Raw genomic sequence first — 17250 nt, forward strand, 5'->3', positions numbered from 1 at the left:
GTAGTGCAGGGGGACAGTGCAGGATGCTGGCAGCAGAGTCCAGGGACATAACATTGTAACTGAGCTGACTTAATCCTAAGGACCCAAGAGAAAGTCCCTGCGGGCATCCAGAATTATTTAAAATGAGGAGTGGGGAGAACTTTGCAGGGGGCTGGGATCCTGCATTAGCAGGAGAGGCAAGAACACCCTAAGACTTTACTATTTGAACAGTTTGTAACAAGACCAGTATACAAAGCCTGTGGCTGGCTTGGAGGAGGTCCAGAAGAGGCTCCCTGCACCTCCTAGTTTGCAGCTGTTAATCTGACAGGTCAACCTGTTCCAAGGGACTCAACTCTTGGCCTCTAGGGCTGCAGGGTGCTCTGCCTCTGGGGGAATAGCCAGCTTGGTGCTTGTCAAGGCCTCACTGCCCAACCCCAGGAAGCTTGGTCCTTCAGGCTGATTGTGGGTCTGGATGGTGTGTTCCAGGCCCAGCCTGGGCCAGTTTCAAAGGTCACCCCTGTGTCATCTCAAACCAGCTTGGGCTCTGGGAGATGTAGGATGGAAATGGCCAAAGATCGAGGGTGTACACCAGGCCAGAGGCAAAATGCTGGCAGTCTGTGGGCTTATGCGGTGGGAAAATACTCAGACATAGTGCAGCGGGGTCCTCTGTACCCAGGCCTTGCAGGCAGCACCAGCATATCAAACAGTCTGAGAGCTACGGGCAGCTAGGGTATGCTGGTAGGGCTGGATGGGCTTGACATTGTTAAACATTTTATTTGGTTGCACTGGGTCTTAGTTGCAGCTTGCGGGCTCCTTAGTTGTGGCTTGCAGCCTCCTTAGTTGTGGCTCACCGGCTCCTTAATTGAAGCACGTGGGCTTCTTAGTTGAAGCAGGCAGGCTTCTTAGTTGAGGCAGGCGGGCTCCTTAGTTGAGGCAGGCGGGCTCCTTAGCTGTGGCTGGCAGCCTCCTTGGTTATTATTTATTTATTTATTTATTTGGCTGTGTCGGGTCTTCGTTTCTGTGGGAGGGCTTCCCCCAGTTGCGGCAAGCGGGGGCCACTCTTCATCGCGGTGCGCGGGCCTCTCATTATCGTGGCCTCTCTTGTTGCGGAGCACAGGCTCCAGACGCGCAGGCTCAGTATTTGTGGCTCACGGGCCCAGCTGCTCTGCGGCATGCAGGATCTTCCCAGACCAGGGCTCGAACCCATGTCCCCTGCATTGGCAGGCAGATTCTCAACCACTGCACCACCAGGGAAGCCCAATGGCATGTGAACTCTTACTTGCGGCATGCATGTGGGGTCTAGTTTCCTGACCAGGGATCGAACCTTGGCCCCCTGCATTGGGAGCGCGGAGTCTTATCCACTGTGCCACCAGGGAAGTGCCTTTTGTTTTTCTTTTAAGAAAGTACAAGTACAAATTATGTTATTGTCTCTTTCCCTGCTGGCCTGCCTACTGATCTATTGCTTGAGAGAATCCAGTGCATCTCCCTCGAACATTCAAGCAGCTGGGGAGTGTCCTGGCACCCAACCTTCTATTCTGCCCTGTGAGTGTGAAGCCCCTGCTCAGGCTGTCAAGAGGGAGGGACACAGGATGAAATCTGGCATCTCTGGAGCCTTGGTTTTGGCACTGAATTAGGAGAGACCGTTAACAATGGAAAGCCTGGGACAGGGGTTCAGGGGCTAACTGCCAGGATTTGGCTTTCAGTGATAAGATATGGAGGTGGGTGAGTTTATTGCAAAGAAATGGGTTTTACTTCCTGGGAGTCTGTTCATTCTGCTCTGGCTGAACCTAGGTGCTCTTTTTTTTCTTTTTTTTCTCCTATATGGTTGGTTGTTTTGGGCTTTAGCTTATTGCAGTATCAATTTCTGTCAGAGTTTGTTAAAAAGGTACTTTGAGTAACCAAAGGCCAGGATGAAAGTAAAATAGGGAGACTTTAAAATGTTTTTTGTTTTTACATAACTTGAGTTTAATTCCCACCCAGGGTTAAACAAAGTTCTGGTCAGTATAAAGAATGCCCATTGGCTTGAGCAAAGTTTTAGAGCTGGGGGAAAAGCAGTGATAGCCCTGGAGTTGGAGACCCACCCTATGGTACTGGAGGTATTTGGTTGCACCTACGGGCTCCAAAACACCAAGAAAAAAAAAATAAAGAATTTGTAACTTCTGTTATAAACTAGCTATATTCCTGAAAAGTTATATGAAAAATTTTTAAACCGATTCCTAGTCACAATGCAGTAGGTAAGTTCTCCAAAGAAACTTCACCAGAAAGTTTCATAAAGCAAGGCCCTTGCAGGGCCAGGATTAGAGTGAGGCAAGTAAGGGGTGGCCAAAAAACTCAGCAATCAAGATGAATAATATGTTAATACAATAATCTAACAAATCAAAATTAATGCAAAAAATTCATGATGAACAAATTATTAAAATTTTAAATGAAGACAGGATCTGTGCATTTCTGAGGACAGGATCTTTTCTAGTCTGAGATTTCAAGCACCAGCAATTGCTTCAAGGGGGGGTAAGTCCACTTCTTCATGCTAGAGGGATGGAGAGAAATTTGTAGGTAACAGCCCTCATGATGCCCTTATTCACCACTTAGCTCAAAGTGATGCCATTTCTTTTGTCTGCACTATAGGTAAACACCTTAATCACGACTTGTGTATTCAGTGACGGGGGGGGGGGTGGTTCACCACCTTTTCTTAATATCTTTATCAGTGTTGCCTGGGTTAGCTTGAAAGCTTCCCTGAGATAGACTTTCAGCTGAAATCTAAAATGGCCCTCACAATTAGACATATGGGCTGGGCAACGGTGATGTTGATCAGTGGCACCCTAGTAACCCCCAGAAACAGAGTAAAATTGTTTTGTGAAACCTGCATGCATGACTACTGTGTGATGAACAGTGCTGGGACCCAGGGGGGTTCAGAGGCAGAAAAGAAAATAGGTTAAATCCACTTTGACCATATGTGGGAGCCTGGGTTGGCATTCTCAAGAGGTACCACTGGTACTTAATTTTTTCTTTGTTTCCTTTCGCCCGGTGGGTAGAAAATCCCCTCCTTGGGCAGACGCCAATTGTGCAACGATGAATGAAAGGGTCGTGTGCTGGGTATTTTCCATTTTTTCCCACCAGATCCACTTTCTCAACAAGGATCCCTGGTGCCCTGTCTTTGAGTTGGGTTAGGAAAATGGGAGGCTACAGCAGAAGATAGAGGAGGGAGAAGAGAAGGGTTGGGGTATTTAGTGCCCTGGCTCCCTTCCTGCTGGGCTTCAGATTGGCTGCATTCCTCCACTGAAGGACCCAGCTGTTCAGTCCCTCTTCTCAGTTGTTGTCTCTGAGCTTTGTAACTACTCCCTCCCCCTGTCTCTTTAGACCTGGGGTAGCGGGTATTCTAGCCCTGAGAGGTCTCAGCATCCCTTGTTAAGTTTTCTTAACCCTACCCACACCTTGTAAATAGCCTTATATTAAACCCTCCTCCTCCATTGACCTCTGTTGGTGTGGCATCTGTCTGTGGCAGGACCCTGACTGATGTCAGTCGTAGGTGCCTATCACCCAGCAAAGGTGGGGCACAGTCCAGGCCTCAGGACCCTTGACTCTGGCAGTTACCTTTCCCCTTAGAGAATAAAGCAACCCTGCCTGGCATTTCCTGGCTATAGATCCTGTGCACAGTGAAGTGCACCTGTGAATGAGTGAGCTGCAGGAAGTTTAAACAATGGAGGATTCCCATTAACATCATTTCTGCCCCTTTGGATTTAAAATATTCAAGAATAAGAAGCTTAGTTAGCTTAGATGCAAACTATTACATATAGAATGGATAAACAAGGTCCTACTGTACAGCACAGGGAACTATATTCAGTATCCTGAGATAAACCATAATGGAAAAGAATATTTAAAAAAGTGTGTGTGTGTATATATGTAACTGAATCACTTTGCTGTATGGCAGAAATGAACACAACATTGTAAATCAACTATACTTCAATTAAATAAAATTTTAAAAATGAGTGGAAAGCCCCTAGTTAGCTCAAATAAATACAGCTCCAGCAATTGTGTTACTTTTAAGCTTTCTGCCATGTTCCAAAACACTGGGAAGAGCAGACATTTCAGGCCCCAGACAAGATGCTCTGTATCTCTGCAGCTGTGAAGATGACAGGCGATATCAAAAGATCAAGGGACTTTGCTGCGCTCACTGAGGTACCATCTGCATCCTCCTGTACCTTTAACTTGTTGTCTCATACCTAATGGCTTCCAGGACATCCCCAACCCCCTTTTGTACCACCTTTCTCTCCAGGTGTGCCTCAACAAGGAAGCGCTGTAGCCCTGATAACTTGGGCAGGTAACTTACAACTCTAAGGAAAATCGACCTTAGGTGAAGCTAAGGACAATGGAGTGGAGGAGTGGAAAGAGCCCGAGTTCTTGAGGACGTCATTGAGAAGCTGATCAACACTGTTACTGGAGCCCATCCTAATTCTGGACTTATACTACAGTGACACAGTGAGAGGAAGCTGTACAATCAGCCTTTTACACTGGTGCATTAAAAAAAAAAAAAAAGCTGAGTGGTAAATTTAATGTGGCATAGACATTTCGGTCACCAGCCAGCACTGGAAAGCAGTGGAATCAAATACTGCATGTGAAAGCCTGGTGCGCAGGGCTTGGGCCATCAGAGCTGCTTCACTGTTCACTCAGCCTCACTGAAAGTAGGTCCTCTGTAACAAGAAGACCTGATTCCTTTTTAGAAAGAGTGCCACTGCTTAGGTTGGTTTCTTTCTTGCTTTGAGAGTTCTCACAAGCAGCAATATCAATAGAGTTGTTTTCTTTTTCTTTCCCAAGCTAGCACTGAAAGTGCTGATGAATATAAATAAAAATGGACCAGTCAACAAAATCTAAGTGGTAGCAGTCAGAATGATGAATACCTTCAGGTGGCATCCTTCAGGTGGTAAAGAAGATGGGTGTGGGTGTGTGTGTGCGCATGTATGTGTGTGTAAATTCAAGCTCTACACTAGATTTTGCATGTATAGATTGTATTTCAATTTCTTTTTTAAAAATGAGTCGTATGAGATAGGCTACCTGATAAGTGATACTGTGTATAAAAAAACTTTCTTCCTACTCCTAGCTCTGCCATGGATCTGTCTTCCATACTGCTCATCACAGCTTGAAACTCCAATATGTAATCCACTTGATAGAATTTTAAATAGATTCACAGAAAGTTGTAGTAAAATGCAGCTAAGGCTAAAGAAGGCCTGGAATCTTCTATGTTTGAACTTTTGGGACCCCTGAGTCACCACATAAGTCAAGCTACCCTACTGAAGAGACCACATAGAGGGAGAGGTCATGTACCAACAGATAGAGGTCCCAGTCTTCCCGTCATCTCTGCCAAGGCAGAGATGAATGACACCTTCTCGAAGGTCAAAAAAATTCCAATTATATGTATATTAAGTTTGTAAAACAACACAGCCCTAAGAACTATGTAACACATGCTTCTTTCGTGATACTCTTCTCCATGGCCTAGACGTTGCAACTTATGATTTATTTTCCTAGTAAATCAACCTTATGGCAAACAAAGGATTTCTTCACTCCTCCAAAGACTAACATATGACATTGCAAGTTAGGGTCATCTGTCTCACAACTATTCATTGTCAATTTCATGTGCATGGATGCCTGTGAAAGTCTTTGAGTGGCAAATGCTTCTACAGTGCCACCTTGCCCTTCCTTTTCAGAAAGGAATGTGTTCCTGAGCTCCATACCCCAGAATCTAACACTTCCATTCTGCCCACATCACACTGTTTACCCTGCAGCCTGGTCTGTGTTGCCAGGCCAATGCAATGTCCTTAGCACTTGGTCCCCAACCTTTCACTGGTTTTTTTATATTACCTTTAGTCAGTATATGGACTCTATTTCCAGTTAAAAAAAAAAGTTAATTTAAGTCAGGGTCAAAAGTCAAAGCATTTCAAATAGTGGGTGATAAACATACATGAAAGTGGTTTATAAAGTAGGAAAGACTTTGGAAACTGTAAATAGCCAAGCTAATATTGGATATTATGGATTTTCTGAATTAATGGATATGGTCACCAGGGCAGAAGTTTTAGTCAGCATGAAAGACGTTGAACCAGAGAGGGACAGGAGGCAGAAAACCTAGAGAAGAAAGGTTGGAAGCTTCTTCATAAACCTGCCCACCACAGAAGAGCAGTCTTCTCTTAGGCCTGTCGGGTCAGAGCTTTTTGCTCATGTCACCTAAGCTTGCACCCTCCTCCTCTGGCAGCTTTTCAAATTCCACCCTTTCCAGCCACAATCTGAGAGCATTTGCCTAACCCCTTCTCCAGAGGGTAAAACTGTTTGTCAGCATTTCACCTAGGTCCTTGACCCCGCATGAGCTCCAACTGGACCATTCTTTCGGTGTTATATTCATAGAAATAGTGTCTTCAAAGAATCAAAGCATGAGTCTTTTTTTTTTTTTTAATAAATTTATTTATTTATTTTTGGCTGCGTTGGGTCTTCATTGATGCGCGCGGGCTTTCTCTAGTTGCGGAGAGCGGGGGCTACTCTTTGTTGCAGTGCGCGGGCTTCCCACTGCGGTGGCTTCTTGTTGCGGAGCACAGGCTCTAGGCACACGGGCTCAGTAGTTGTGGCACGTGGGCTTCAGTAGTTGTGGCTCGCGGGCTCTAGAGTGCAGGCTCAGTAGTTGTGGCGCACGGGCTTAGTTGCTCCACGGCATGTGGCATCTTCCCGGACCAGGGCTTGAACCCCTGTCCCCTGCATTGGCAGGCAGATTCTCAACCACTGCGCCACCAGGGAAGTCCCAAAGCATGAGTCTTTAAAAGCAGTTTGCAAGTGAAATGTGACTCTCCCAGGCCAGTGGCAATGCACTAGAGACATATCACTGAGCTGGTTTCAGGCTGAGCTGCATGATTTGCCCGCAAGTGCCAGTTCCCAGGGAGCCGCTGCCCCTTTGTGGCTCAGCACTGGCCAGGAATTATTCCGTGACGGGGAGAACACTTGTCAAAAGTCTGTAAAAGATTATTGGTGGGCTCTTTCTGGCCCTTAGATTTGTTTGTTCAAATAAAATTTCCTTTTATCTCATGGCTTTTTAAATTAAAATCTTTCTTCTTTCTTTAAAAAAAATTTTTTTTCAAGGAATATTTTATTATAATTATCAAAGTAGTGTATACTCCTTGAAGAAAAATTTGTGTAAAATTATTTAATTTTGTTAATGTTTTGATGTATTTCCTCCTTAATTTTTTTCTTTCTCCATATAAGGAAACCTGATTTTACTTGGAGACAGAAAAAAAAGCCACAGAACTATGGAATCTAATTTTATCATAAATGTGTAAACATGATCTCTTCTCTACAATAAGAAAATCAACTTTTGAATATGCTAGAGTACTAAGAAACAGTTGCCTTTTCTCACAAAATTTAAAATGTAAAGGGTAGCATTTCAGATCATAGAACCTCATAAACTTTGCCTGTAATTTCAGTTTTATGGATTAAGAATACTATAGTGAATGCAATTATTAGACACATTAAATTGAATATTATCTCAGTTTCAAGACAGAAGAATAAAACTCCTTGCTCTAAAGATAGCCTGTGGGAGTTATGGTAATTTAGCAGTGTAAATGATCCAGTCATTGGCAAATGCTTCAGATGTGATTTCAGATGTGCTTTCAAATGTGATTGGTCATATTTCTAAATGTCATGTAGATATGTTGCTTCCCCCAACTATGGAGAATGTAGAAACAAAGGCTTGGATCTGGGCATTATAGGAGGAGATAAGAATGAGTCGTTTGTGTCTCTAAATTGCTTTCCTTCTATATCTTGTTGTCTGTGTCATCTAGTTGTATATACAATATAATATAAATATGGGCGATGGTGTCAGAGACAGTCTGTGGACAAGAACGGGAATGAGCTGGGAGGAAGTTCAGCATATCTTTAGCTACTTTATCTGATCCTTTATTTTCCTTTGAGACCCTGTGACTAAGAGAATATTTCAGTGTGGGTCAGGATCAGTCCCGATTGGGGATTTGGGGAGCAACAGGGGAAAGGAGCCCTGGAACAAGGGTTCTCAATCTTTTTGATCCGCAGGTCACTTTTTAACTTTTTTCTATAGGAAAAAATTCCACAGTCCACCTACTTCTTGTGTATCACTTAAAAAAATGTATATTAACATATTGCCACTTTCAACACAGAAAAAAATAGAACTTCCTTATGTAAAGACAGCCTTTACAGAATTATGGGGAATTATGTACTTTGGTCATTTAAATGATCCAGTTATTGGTGATTGCAAATGGCCATTATTATGCATACATACAAAATAATACTGTATAAACTTTTTTAAAAAAATTATTTATTTATTTTTGGCTGTGTTGGGTCTTCGTTTCTGTGCGAGGGCTTTCTCTAGTTGCGGCGAGCGGGGGCCACTCTTCATCGCGGTGCTCGGGGCTCTCACTGTCGCGGCCTCTCTTGTTGCGGAACAGAGGCTCCAGACGCGCAGGCTCAGTAATTGTGGCTCACGGGCACAGTTGCTCCGCGGCATGTGGGATCTTCCCAGACCAGGGCTCGAACCCGTGTCCCCTGCATTGGCAGGCAGATTTTCAACCACTGCGCCACCAGGGAAACCCCAATACTGTATAAACTTAATTTCACAAAAAAGTCTGCTGAATATTAAATAGTTAAGTATAATACCTCAAAGCCTCTGATCACTTATTATACATTTCTATATGTTAACATGATTGTAATCTGTGCCCTCTTTTTGGTGCTCTGCTTTTTAAATCCACTTTTTTTTTTTTTTTTATAAATTTATTTATTTATTTATTTATTTTTGGCTGTGTTGGGTCTTCGTTTCTGTGCGAGGGCTTTCTCTAGTTGCAGCGAGCGGGGGCCACTCTTCGTCGCGGTGCGCGGGCCTCTCACTGTCGCGGCCTCTCTTGTTGCGGAGCACAGGCTCCAGACGCGCAGGCTCAGTAGTTGTGGCTCACGGGCCTAGCCGCTCCGCGGCATGTGGGATCTTCCCGGACCGGGGCACGAACCCATGTCCCCTGCATTGGCAGGCGGATTCCCAACCACTGCGCCACCAAGGAAGCCCCTTAAATCCACTTTTATTCTTTGAAATATGTAATATTCAAATCTTATTCATGGTGGAAAATATGTATTCCATATATTTTAGTGGGATTTGCATTTTAGACTCATCTATAGAGATGATCTGAAGGGTCCAGAGAGATCTACTTCACCAGCTTTTTATAAAAGTAGTAACATAGGGTGCTCTACTCTAGGGCATGTGAAGGCAGAGCAAAAGATAGGGCCCACATTTCTCAAGATGCAGTTCATCAGAGATGAGGATGCAGAAAGCCAACCAAGGCCACAAGTACCTGTGTCAGGTTCACAGATCTAATCCTTCTGGCTGTGGTTTCTCTTACCATCTCAGTTGAACACCTTCACTGTGATAGAGACTATTGGAAAGAATTCCTCATGCCCCAAGGAAATTTGTCAGTTTTACCTCTCATCTATCTACTCCAGCTTTCTGCCATCCTTGCCAACTTCTAAAGGGGGAAGGGGAAATTACAAAACAAAGCTAATGCCAAACCAGTGATTAGCGATAATTACCAACTTGATGTCTACTGATCAGATCCAGAGAGACAATGCCATTTTGGGCAACTCTCAACCCAGTTGCTCCTCAGTTTACTCATCTGTAAAGGACATTGGACCAGTTATACCTCAGTCTGTACCAGTTCAAACTCTAGGAATATGTATTTTATACTTGGGCTTCACAGACAGAAAAAGTGTTTGGTTTAGCCAAGAAAAACAAAACGAAACAAAACCCAGTGTGTCAAAATAACTTTATACCTTAAAAAAAAAGACAAATAAACAGTGCTTTCTTAAATATTGTTGATCAAATATTCCAATAAACTAGGATGTAGATCACTTATGTCAAGACTCATGGCCTTGGTGCACGTCCTGCACCTGGTGAGGAAGTGGCTGTCCCTGGAGGTTGAATGAGAGTGATTTCTTTCTGACCGTTGCAACCTGCTTTACCTCCTGAATTTCAGACTCTCCTGCTGTTCAGAATACTCTTAGCTTCCTAAATCTGGCCGTAGAATACAGAAGCCAACAGAACTGACTTAAGCTAGCCAGCCCACAAATAGGTATTAAACACCTACTGTATGTCAAGCTAGGAATATGGTAGAGAAGATGACAGGTAAATGTTCTAGCCTCATGGGATTTATAGTTTATAGCAGACATCAGGTTTTTAGTTTCCAGAAGTGAGAGTTGTTTGCTTTTCAGAGGAACTTAAGAGTATGATCCGATAGGCTCTGCATGAACAGGGCTACGTTTCATTCATCACTGTAGACCCAGTGCTCGGTACATAATAGATATCCACAAATGTTCATGGCATAACTGAGGGAATAATCAGATATAAACTGGATACTTAACAAAAGACCTAAAGCAATTTTGAGATATGCTCCAAGAGTTTGTTCAAGATCATCTGGACAGTCTCATTCCCTTTTTCAGAGTAATGAAGGAAAAAAATTGCAATTCACTGTTGGCTGAGAGTCAGAACCTTGTTTCCTTTGTGGTGTGTGGGTTGTGTATTTATTTGCCTGTTTTGGGGGGAAGGAAGGAATTCAGGGAGGTTAGTGGTTTTGTTGTCATTATTTTGTGAAGCTTCCTGGGCTATTTTTTTCTTCCTTTAATCAACAAATATGCACTGTGCTAGGCACTGTCCCAGGCACTGAAGATACCATGATGAGCAGGACTGGCAAGATCTCTGTCCTCTGGGAGCTTCTATTTCTGAACTCTCCATGGATTGGTGGACTCTTCTTTTCTCCACTAACTTTGGGTGACTCTAATGATTACATATCACTTTTATAATGAGAACATTTTTAAGAGGGTAAAAAAAGAGACTTCTTGAACAAAGTATGGATATAAATCTGAGTTTCCAGTACAACTCTGAGTGAGCATATTTGGGCAGCACTGCTTCCATTGCACAAAATGAAAAGAAGACTAGGCACTAGTTTACCACAGGGAGTATGTAATTAGGCACAACCTTTTCAGAAAGAAATTTTGCAGTTTCTTTCAATATTTTAAATTTTTTTATCTTCTAACTGATGCTAGTCTTTTGAATTTATCCTACAGAGTGCTTGCACAAATAAAAAAGGATATATATATATATATATATGTGCAACATAATCTGTGATGGTGGAAAATTAAAAGTAACTGAAAGGTCCATCACTGGAGTATTGCATAAATAGGTAATTGTATGTCCATATAATAGAATACAATACTGTTCTCTTTAAAATGAAGTACAGACTTGGGAAAATATCCGTGATATATTGTTATAGGATCAGGGATAAGGCCAAAAAGCAGGGGTTTTTTTCCTTAAAGGTATAGTTTTGTATAATATAGCCAACATTTCAGGTGTTCTGAGCTCCTTACATGTATCTTATTTACATCTCACAACAACCCTATGAAATAAGTACTATTATCATCCTCACTTTCCAGGTGAGGAAACGGGGTCAAATTGTAACTTGCTTAATGAACACAGATACCTGACTTTGAGCTCATGTGCTTAGCCACTCTGCTATATCCAGGATCCAATTACACAATTCTCTCTTTAGCTTAGACTAGTTTCAGTTGGGATTTTCAACTTTCAACCAAGGGAATTCTCATAAACAATCCAAATATAGATCAATAGAGACTAGATAAATTATGACACAATAATATAATGGAATACTATGTAGCTCTTAAAAGGAGGAAGCTACATATATTAACATGAAAACAAACAAGGGAGAAAAGCAAGTTTATAGAATATTTATTTGTATATGTTTTATAATAGAAGTTTGTATGGAAAACACAGAAGTAGTGATAGTTCAGTGTCATAAAAGCAATACTGCAATAAAATCCTTACAATACAAGTTTATACATATGAGTTTCTTTTTGAAATACCATTATTATCAGTTTTTTTCCTGAACATAAAAGTCTTCCATGCTCAGTGTAGTAGGCCATAATTGTTTTCTTTACTTAGGAGAGGAGAATGGGACTAGAACAGGGAAACTATTTCACCTCACACACTTATGAATTGCTTGAATTTATTAGTAGCCGAGTTTATGTGATGACAACCCAACTTAAACTGCTAAAAACAAACAAAAAATGTGTCGGGGGGGGATATTGAATGGACAGCATGCCAGTTCACAGAATCAAAGGAAAAGCTGACCAACTAAGCATAAGCCGTGGCAAGGTAGACGACTGGGGTGCCCCAGGGACCCTAAGGCCTGGAACCGGAATGCTGAGCTCCACCAAGACTCTCTGGGTCTCGGGTCTCTGCTCCCCGTGGCACGTTGGGCTCATGCTCTCCTACCGCAGTCTTTCTTTGTAGTCAGGGATCATGGCTTCCAGCAGCTTTCAGTGACAAAGACTCTCAATCCCACCACCTAAAAGGAAAAGGGCTCTTCTCTGAGGAAGGACTCTGAATGGTCAGAAACCCACTGCAGACCAACCTCTGTGACCAGGGTAGGGGGAATTATTACTGGCCATGACTGGTCTAATTTGGACCAGGTGCTCACCCTTCAACCTATCACCAGGGTCAGGGATACAGGATCATGTAAGAAGGCGGCAGCTCCATTCAGCCAGAAGTCGGGAGTGGAGTGGAGAAGGAGAGTGGGAAGCAGAAACAGTGCTTTTTTGGAGCAGAAGAAGGAAGAGTTGTTCGGCAAAACAGATGATTAGTGTATGCTGCATGAGCATAACTTTCTTCTAGATATTTTAAGTTATTTTCATCATGTGTATATATACGTCTATACATTCAAGTGCCAAGAATGTATTTATAAGGATATTCTCTGAAATAGTTTTATCATCATTAAAAACTGTAAGCAACCTATAGTTAACATCTACTGATACTTTTTCTTCTTGAATTTTTCCCTTTTTTCCCTCTGGGAACATTGCACCCAAGTGCTCATCTCAGCTGAACCAATCATATATCACCCTACTTCCTGTGACTACAGCAGTTGTCCTGAAGGGTGGGTGTGTGATCCAGCATGAATCGATCTGTCTTGGCCCAGAAAAGGGTCATTTTTTTTTCAGGTAGTGAGGCGGTGGGGCTGTGACTCAGGCAGACTTTTTCACCTGGAGCTGTTACAAAAGAATCATCTCCTGTCAGGTCAAGAAGCTGCTAGGATACGATCTGGAGCCGCCAATTCTGCCTCCCACACAGCGGGTAAAGCTAGTCTATGAAGGAAGCTGTTTATGCTGAAATAAACAGAGATGAGACACGAAGAGACAAGGAGTCCTGATGGGTTAGAGACCCTGGTCCCAGGCACCCTCTGAGGCTAACGCGCCACCCCTTCCCCCCACTCTTCTGCAAATATGACTAAATGGGCCAATTTCCTCCTTACCTAAGGCTAGTTTGAATTGGGATTCTTCCAGTTTCAACCAGGAGACTCCTAATATCTGAATACAGATCAATAGAGCTGGATAACTTATGGCACAATAAAATACTTTTAAGTGTAGCTTTTAAAAAGAACAAACTACAGGGGCTTCCCTGGTGGCGCAGTGGTTGAGAATCTGCCTGCCAATACAGGGGACACGGGTTCGAGCCCTGGTCTGGGAAGATCCCACATGCCGCGGAGAGACTAGGCCCGTGAGCCACAGTTGCTGAGCCTGCGCGTCTGGAGCCTGTGCTCCGCAACAAGAGAGGCCGCGATAGTGAGAGGCCCACGCACCGCGATGAAGAGTGGCCCCCACTTGCCGCAACTAGAGAAAGCCCTCGCACAGAAACGAAGACCCAACACAGCCATAAGTAAATAAATAAATAAATAATTAAAAAAAAAAAAGAACAAACTACATATATTGACGTAAAAAACAAAATATAAGGAGAGAAGCAAGTTTACAGGACAGGGGTGTGTTTCTGTGCGTGTGTGATTTTATATATACCACATAGTTACGGAGACTGTGTTCCAAAAGGTTAATATTGGTTACCTCTGGAGGCTAGTATGGGAAAGACTTTCACTTTTTAAATATTTTCTGTATATTTTTTTAAAACTAAATTTATTTATTTATTTTTGGCTGCGCTGGGTCTTCGTTGCTGCACGTGGGCTTTCTCTAGTTGAGGCGAGCGGGGGCTACTCTTCATTGCAGTGTGTGGGCTTCTCATTGCGGTGGCTTTTCTTGTTGCGGAGCACGGGCTCTAGACTCGCAGGGTTGAGTAGCTGTGGCACGCGGGCTTAGCTGCTCCACGGCCTGTGGGATCTTCCCAGACCAGGGCTCGAACCCATGTCCCCTGCATTGGCAGGTGGAGTCTTAACCACTGCACCACCAGGGAAGCCCTCTGTGTAGTATTTTTAACTTTCTGAAAATCATATACCACTTTTATAAAACTTTTAAGCCAAAAATAACTACAGGACATAATGTAATTGTGGCACATTTATGTTATACAACTTCCCACTTCATTGCCTCTATTCCATTTAAGAAGAGGTCTGGGAATTTGGAGACAAGGCTTCTAGTCCAGACTGTTTTGCATGTATTCTATAACCTTGGGCAAGTTGGTTTGCCTCTGCAGGCCTCAGTTTCTTCCTCCCTAAGAGGGGTACTTAAGTAACAGTAGCTACTATTTCAGTGGTTTCCATGTGCCAAGTGCTGTGTTGAGCAGTTTCCTCACAGCAGCTCCATGGGTAGAGCACTATCCCCCTTTTCCAGATAAGAAAACAGAAGCTCAAGTAAGTGTTGGAATCAGAATTCAAATTCATGTTTAGCCCATCCCCCAAAGCCATGTTGTTTTCACTACACACTCTCCCAGCCACCTCTTGCCTCACGTCTCAGTTTCCTGGCCCTAGAATGCACTTAAATCCAGGACTTGACTCAAAATCCTCTATCTGGAAAACACTATCTTTCTAAATTAAACTTAGGTCACTTTTGTTATTGCTATGTCTGTTCTTTTTTATTTTTTTTTAATGTTTTATTTATTTATTTAGCTGAGCCAGGTCTTAGTTGTGGCATGCAGGATCTTTAGTTGCGGCATGCGGGATCTTTCAGTTGCGTCATGTGGGATCTAGTTCCCTGACCAGGGGTCAAATCTGGGCCTCGTGCGTTGGGAGCGCAGAGTCTTAGCCACTGGACCACTAGGGAAGTCCCTATGTTCTTTATGTTACATCAAACTCTAAGACAGAATGTCTCAACCTCAGCACTACTGACATTTTGGACTGAAAATTTCTTGGTTGTTGGGAGCTGGATGTCTTTGGCAGCATCCCTGGCTTCTACCCCACTATATGTCAGGAGCACCCACCCTTCAAGTTGTGACACCAAAAATGCTTCCAGACATAGTCGCAAATGTCCCCTGGGGGAAAATCACCCAGGGTTGAGAATCAGTGTTCTAAAAGAAGGGAAAAGGCAAATTCCTGCATTAACCCTGGAGGAAAATTGTATTGAAAAGAGATATGGAATCTTGTATTTTTACCTGCATGATTCTTGGACTCTACCAGCTCTGGCTAAAGTCAGCTACAGTGTCTCACATTATATGCTCTGTGCAGAACACTGTACCAGTTACACATAAATTATATATCCAAGATTTAGGGAAATGGGGAAGGAGAATAAACCTTGCCCTCTCAAAAATGACTCTAGGGCTTCCCTGGTGGCGCAGTGGTTGAGAGTCTGCCTGCCAATGCAGGGGACGCAGGTTCGAGCCCTGGTCTGGGAAGATCCCACATGCCACGGAGCAACTCGGCCCGTGAGCCGCAATTACTGAGCCTGCACCTCTGGAGCCTGTGCTCCGCAACAAGAGAGGCCTCGACAGTGAGAGGCCCGCGCACCGCGATGAAGAGTGGCCCCCGCACCGCGATGAAGAGTGGCCCCCACTTGCCACAACTAGAGAAAGCCCTCGCACAGAAACGAAAACCCAAACAGCCATACATACATACATACATAAAAAGAATGTAAGCAGACCAGAATAGCATTAAAAAAAAAAAAAAATTTTTTTTTTTTAAAAATTAAAAAAAAAAAAAAAGACTCTACTTCCTTAGTGAAATTCACCTTTGCCTGAGAAGAAATGAGCCACATGAGGCTGCTGAGTGAGAATGGATATTCAACAGGGAACAGTGGTAATTGAATACAATGCAGATTTTATTCCAACCAAATAAAGCAATACATAGGTCACCTGGGCAATAAGCTTAACTCAAGGGACAAAAGCCAAAAAACAAGGATTTTGTTGTTTTATCAGTCACTGCTCACTTACACAACTCATCTCAGGAAATATGGGTTAAAAAATCTCATGCATAGAAACATAGGAAAAGGGAAAAAGGGAAAAATGAAGTTCATCTAGTGTGCAGTTGAAGGTGGTTTCTCCAATTTCCTTTCTGGTCCATCAGCATGGTCCACTTCGGATTACCTTAATATCATGACCATTGTCCCTGCAAATCGAACAACCATAAAAACACATTTATTATTAAATTTCCCCCTCTACCCATCTTGAGTTCTTGTGGCTGGACTAAAAACAAAATGGACGCAAGACAGATTAACAGTAGAAAAAGAAATTTTCATTCTTGTGCACGGAGGTCTCATAGAAATGGGACCTAATAAGTGACCAAAGCAGGCAGATTTTATACTTTTTAGACAAAGAAACAAATCTGTGAGGAATTGACAAAGAAACTTAGGGTCTGGGAGCTTAATTCATAAAGAATCTAAAGAGAGCTTTGTCTTGGGGTAGTAAATTAAAGAAGTAACAAGATTTGTTTATACAGGCTTTTCAGCTCTGAATTCCCTATGTTTGGTGATAAGAGTGTCCTTCTACCTCCAGATGCAGGGAATGCATCTTTCATATGATAGATTTATTTCCTCCTCTCAGGGAGACAGAGAGGAGGGTCAATGTGTAACTCTTGCATCGGCTCTTTCTTAAGTAAATTTAATTCAAAATAATTAATATGGCATTGAGGCATATTTTGGGGTGGCTTGCCCTGGGCCTCAACAGTTCCCTCTTCTAAAACTTCCTTGGCAATCTCACATATTAAAAGTCAAGCTGATAGAGTGTTCCATCCCACTAAACCAGTCTCAGACTTGACAGTAAGTCAGATGAGTTAAGCTCATTTCAGGTGATGCAGGTGGGGTCCCAAAGTTAGGCCTATGCTGCAAGCAATCAGGCATTTAATAAGAGGCATATCGGAACTTCCCTGGTGGCTCAGTAGTTAAGAATCCACCTGCCAATGCAGGGGACACAGGTTCGAGCCCTGGTGTGGGAAGATTCCACATGCTGCAGAGCAACTGAGCCCATGCGCAGCAACTACTGAGCCTGCACTCTGAAGCCCACAAGCCACAACT

At 43.1% G+C, this 17250-nt stretch overlaps 1 long non-coding RNA gene across 5 annotated transcripts in view; it reads left to right on the forward strand.

The window, feature by feature from the left end:
- The window catches only part of LOC133092688 (uncharacterized), an 86477-nt gene that overhangs the window by 41958 nt on the left and 27269 nt on the right, over positions 1–17250 (forward strand). The window contains exons 7-8 of one of the 5 annotated variants that reach the window (XR_009701107.1): positions 4025–4155; positions 4253–4648. The exons of 3 other annotated variants lie outside the window; for them this stretch is intronic. This is a non-coding gene — a long non-coding RNA (uncharacterized LOC133092688). Of the gene's footprint in view, positions 1–4024; positions 4156–4252; positions 4649–17250 lie in introns of those variants that run through there. One more of the 5 variants, XR_009701110.1, reaches the window with a different exon arrangement.

This window comes from Eubalaena glacialis, chromosome 5 (assembly GCF_028564815.1).
Source record: "Eubalaena glacialis isolate mEubGla1 chromosome 5, mEubGla1.1.hap2.+ XY, whole genome shotgun sequence".
Taxonomy (NCBI): Eukaryota; Metazoa; Chordata; class Mammalia; order Artiodactyla; family Balaenidae; genus Eubalaena; species Eubalaena glacialis.